General features: G+C 17.5%; 1 pseudogene; it reads right to left on the bottom strand.

Moving 5' to 3' along the window:
- Nucleotides 1–257: 257 nt before the first annotated feature.
- On the bottom strand, nucleotides 258–2,418 carry LOC143305111 (ATP synthase subunit a-like; annotated as a pseudogene).
- Nucleotides 2,419–6,236: the final 3,818 nt, after the last annotated feature.

The raw sequence follows: 6,236 nt of genomic DNA, 5'->3' as shown, positions 1-6,236 counted from the left end.
CAAAATTAAAGTTAGAAGCTTTATTAAATTATTTCTATTTATAATTAATTTTTAAAGATTAATAATTTTATATTGAAAGTATAATGTTTTATTTAAACTATATAAATTGATTTAAAACTATATATATATATGTATACATATAAATGTGTATATATATAGAGGTTTATGAATGTATATAAAAGAAAATATTTTTATAAATTGGAATTTTTAGATTCAATTATTTTATTAACAATAAAATGCCTCTATTTTGGCTTCAATTTAAAATTTATATAATTTAATAAGTATGAATTAATATAAGAAGTAAAATTTACTTTTAATTTCGGCTTAAAGATTGATTTATTAAAAATCCTTATATTACAAAAATTTAGTAAATTAAATTTAAAGTATTCAATTTAAATAATTACATGATCATTCTATAATTAATGAAAAAATTAATATTAAAAATAAAAATATTATTAAAATAAATAAATAGAAAAAATTTAATGTTTTAATATATGAGATTAATGGAATTAATAAAATAATTTCTACATCAAAAATTAAAAATGTTAATGAAATTAAATAAAATGGTAGTGAAAATGGAATATTTATTTTTGTAATTGGATTAAATCCACATTCATAAGGTAAATTTTTTTCTATATTAAGTTTCTTATGTATTGAAAAAAATTTATTTAATAAATAAATTATTATTAAAATTACAATAATTGATAAATAATAAATTATAAAAATTAAATATATTAATTTAATATTAAATTTTTTAATTGGAAATTAAGTGTAATTTATTATACTATATATTTAAAGTTAATTTAATTTATAATAATATAGTAAAATATATAAATAAATAATCAAATAACATCAACAAAATGTCAATATCAAATAGCTAACTCAAAATTAATGTGATGAATTGTTGAAAAATGGTTTTTTAATATTCGAATTAAAGAATATAATAAAAATAATGTGCCAATAATAACATGTATTCCATGGAAACCAGTTGATAAAAAGAAAATAGATCCAAAAATTCTATCATTAATACAAAAAAATGAATTATAATATTCAAAAATTTGTATAAAATTAAAGTAAAATCCTAAAAAAATTGTTGATGATAATATTTTGATTCTTGATTTAAATTTATTATTTAATATATTATAATGTCTTAATGTAACTGTAAATCCTGATATAATTAAAATAATTGAGTTTAATAAAGGAATTTCAAATGGATTAAAAAATTTAATTATTTTAGGTGGTCATATTAGATTAATTTCAATTGAAGGAGAAATTGAATTATGGAAAAACGTTCAGAAAAATGAAATAAAAAAGAATAATTCAGAAATAATAAATATAATTATTCTAAATTTTATTATTGATAATATATAAAAAGAATGTATTCCTTGAAATGTTCTTTCTCGAATGATATCTCGGAATCATATTATTGTTGATAAAATTAAAATTAATAAATTAAAGATTATAATTAGTAAATTATTTAAGTAAATTCATAAGATTGTACTAAGTAAAAAATTTATAGTATTAAAAGAAACAATAATTGGTCATGGTCTAATAGTTACTATATGAAAAGGAAAATTTTTTTTCATTAATTTGATTCGGAAAAATATAATGTTAATAGAATTGAGAATACATAAGCTTGAATAAAAGCTATGGAAATTTCTAAAATTAATAATAAGTTTTGAATTATTAAAGTTACTGGAAATAAAATCATAAAATTTATTATAAAATTTCTTAATAAAATTAAAATTAGGTGTCCTGAAATTAAATTTGCTGAAAGACGAATTGAGAGTGTTCAAGGACGAATAAAAAGTCTAATAAGTTCAATAATTACCATAAAGTTTATTAAAAATTTTGGGGAATTTAATGGTACTAAATGTCTTAAAGTTTTTAAGGGAAAATTAATAATTGAATAAATTAAAAATCTTAGTCATAATGATAAAGCTATTGATAAATTAAAAATTAAATGTCTTGTTGATGTAAAAATATAAGGGATTAATCTAAATAAATTTAATATTATAATGAAAATTATAATCCTTAAAAATAAAATAATGTTTATTGAATACTTATTTGTTGTAATTATTTTAAATTCATTTAGTAAATATTCAACAAATATTTTTAAAGCTATTAAAATTCGTGAAGGAATTAATCAGTATGAATTAGGAAATATAATAATAGGTAAAAATATAAAAATTCAGTTTAATTGAATATAATTATTAATTGAAGGATCAAATATTTCAAATAGATTGTTTATCATAATCATTTTCATTTTTTATAAAATTTATTTTTTTTATTAATATTATTTATATTATAAATATTTTTTTTGTTTATATGTAATAAAAATGAATTTATTAGAATTACAATAATAAATAAACATATTAAACATAAAATAAAAATTATTAATCAATTAATTGGTATTATCTGAGGAATTCATTAGAAGTAAATTTAAATTACTATGATTGATTTAAAAGATCAATTCTTTATTTCAGACATCTAATGTAAGAAAAATAATAAGTAATTATTAATTTTAGATTGACAATCTAATGTTATTTAATTAACTAATTTTTCAAATTATTTTATTTTTAATTCAATTTAAAAATAGTTCATAAGAAGTTCTTTCTAATATAATAGGTATAAATCTGTGATTTATTCCACAAATTTCAGAACATTGCCCAAAATAAATTCCTGGTCGGATACAGAATAAATTTAGTTGATTGATTCGCCCGGGAACGGCATCTACTTTAATTCCTAATGATGGAATTGTTCAGGAATGAATTACATCTAATGAAGAAATAATTATTCGTATTGAGATTTTAAATGGAATAACCAATCGATTATCAGTTTCTAATAATCGAAATTGATTTATTGACTCATAATTTAATATATATGAATCAAATTCATAATTATTAAATTCTGGGTATTCGTAGGATCAGTATCATTGATGACCAATTGCTTTAATAGAAAAATAAGGATTGATAATTTCATCAATATAATATAAAATTTTTAAAGATGGGAAACAAATGATTATTAAAATAATTATAGGAGTTAGAGTTCAGATAATTTCAATAGTGTGATTTTTTAATAGAGTTAAATTTAAAAAATTATTATAAATAAAATCTATAATAAAAAAAGTTGTTAAAGAAATAATTATTATTATTATTATTATTGTTAAATTATGAAATGAAATTAAATTATCTGAATAAAAGGAGTTTGAATCTTGAAATGTCATTATATTTCATGTAATCTTTAATAATAAAAATTTATTTGAATTCTAAATTCATTATTATAATATATATATTAAATTAGTTTATTAATAAAAGATAAAAATCTTTATTATTGAATTTTAAATTCAAAGCACTAATCTGCCATATTAATAATTTTTTATATTCAATAAATTATTTATTTTTAAATTTTTTATTATTTATTAAAAATATTTTTAATTTTATTGTTTAAAATTAATGGAATTTCTATAATTGAATGATCTAAGGGTGGGTAATTGTTCAATCATTCAAGAGAAGATTGATGAAATTTAAATATAATTAATCGTTTTGAAATAAATCTTTCAAAAATAATAAAAATTAAAAATAATATTCTATTTATTGAAATTATTGCACCAATTGAGGAAATTAAATTTCAACAGTAATAAGAATCAGGATAATCTGAATATCGACGAGGTATAGATATTAAACCTAAGAAATGTTGTGGGAAAAAAGTTAAATTTACACCAATAAATATTATAATAAATTGAATTTTTAATCATTTTTGATTTAATATTAGTCCTGTAATTATTGGGAATCAATGGATTAATCTAGTAATAATAGCAAAAACTGCTCCTATTGATAGAACATAATGAAAATGTCCAACTACATAATAAGTATCATGTAAAATAATATCAATTGATGAATTTGAAAGTATTACTCCTGTTAAGCCTCCAATTGTAAATATTAAAATAAAACCAATTGATCAAATAATTGTAATATTAAAATTTATTTTTGAGCCATGGTAAGTTGCTAATCATCTGAATACTTTAATTCCTGTCGGAACAGCAATAATTATTGTTGCTGAGGTAAAATATGCACGAGTATCAACATCTAACCCTACAGTAAATATATGATGAGCTCAAACAATAAATCCAAGAAATCCAATTCCTAATATTGCATAAATTATCCTTAAATTTCCAAAAGTTTCTTTTTTTCCTCTCTCATTTATAATAATTTGAGAGATTAATCCAAATCCTGGAAGAATAAGAATATAAACTTCTGGATGACCAAAAAATCAAAATAAATGTTGGTATAAGATTGGATCTCCACCCCCTATAGGGTCAAAAAATGATGTATTAAAATTTCGATCAAATAAAAGTATAGTGATTGCTCCCGCTAAGACTGGAAGAGATAAAATTAGCAATATTACTGTAATACATACTGATCAGGAAAATAGATTAATTTGATCATAATTCAATGAAAAATTTTTTATTAATATAATTGTAACGATAAAATTTAATGAACCGATAATTGATGAAATTCCTGTTATATGTAAAGAAAAAATTGCAATATCAATTGAAGGTGAGGAATGAAATATATAAGATGATAAAGGTGGATAAACAGTTCATCCTGTCCCTACATTAGGGGTAAATAAAGTTCTTAATAATAATAATAAAAGAGATGGTGGTAATAATCAAAATCTAATATTATTTATTCGGGGGAATGCTATATCAGGTGATCCTAATATTAAAGGAATTAAATAATTTCCAAATCCTCCAATTATGAATGGCATTACTATAAAAAAAATTATTAAAAATGCATGTCTGGTTACTAATGAATTGTAGATTTGGTCATTATTAATTCATATCCCAGGATGCCTAAGTTCTATCCGAATTAATAATCTTATTGATGATCCAATTATTCCTGATCATATTGCGAAAATAAAATATATTATTCCAATATTTTTATGATTAGTTGATATTAATCATTTTTTTATTAAGATTTATAAATGTGAAATCTATATAATTAATTTTGAAAATTAACAGTTTTTTTAACGTAAAATCTTTATTAAAAATTTATAAAAATTTTTATAAATTAGTTAATAATGATTTTTTTTTTATTTAGTGTTAATTTTTTTTTTAAAATTAATTAATTTAAATTTAAAATAGATAAGTAGTATTATGTCTGAAAAAGAAATAAACTGTAAATTTATTTATAAAAATTAAAAATTTTTTAATACTATTTTAAAATTTATTTTTAGATTATTTAATATAGTTTAAAAAAAATATTAAATTGCAAATTTAATGATTAAATTTATAATATTTATATTAAATTAAATAGAATAAATATAAAAGAAAAAAATAAAATTGTTATTGAAATAAAAGTTTTTATTTGGGAAATTTCCAAGTTTATTATAGTTTTGTTAAATTTAAATTTTAATAAAATATATTTTAATAAAATGAAATAATTTCATATTATAATTATTCTTAATAATAATAGTATAATTATTAAATTATTTCTAAAACTTAGATTTATAATATAAATAAATTCCCATTTGAATATAAATGATAAAAATAATGGGAAGGAGGAATAAATAAATAATAAAATAATAAATATAAAATATGAATTTTGGGAAAAATTTCTAAAATTTAAATTTTTTAGATTATAAAAATTAAAAAAATATATTAAAGCTGAAAATATACATAAATAAATAATTATTAATAATGTAAATAGGTTTTTATTGGAATAAGTAATAAAAATAAAAAATAATGAATTAAAGATTGATGAACACCCAAATATTTTTTTTATAGAAAAATCAATATTTGTGTATAAGGCAATAAATGAATTATTAATTAATAAATAAAAAATTATAAGTGGGGTAATAAAGATTATTGTGGAAAAAAAATAGATTGGGATAAATTTTATCAATGTTGAAATAATTATAATTTGATTTCATGAGGATATTTTATAAATATAAATTATTCAAAAACAAAATGGGAATATACCAATTTTTAAAAATATAGACAAAATTAATAAAAAATTAATTATATAATTTTTGAATATAAAGATTTGCGTATAATTTAAGGAAATAATAGTAATGATTAATAATCTTGAAATTGATGATATTATAAAGTATAAAATTCTGACAATTTTATTATTTGAGTTAATATTAATTATCCTAATTAATAAAATTGTTGAAAATTCTATTATTAATCATTTAATGTAAATTCTCTGTGAATTATAAATAATAAAGAATAG

This window comes from Bombus vancouverensis, unplaced genomic scaffold (genome assembly GCF_051014615.1).
Source record: "Bombus vancouverensis nearcticus unplaced genomic scaffold, iyBomVanc1_principal scaffold0145, whole genome shotgun sequence".
Taxonomy (NCBI): domain Eukaryota; kingdom Metazoa; phylum Arthropoda; class Insecta; order Hymenoptera; family Apidae; genus Bombus; species Bombus vancouverensis.
This window is presented reverse-complemented; position numbering and strand designations above follow the sequence as displayed.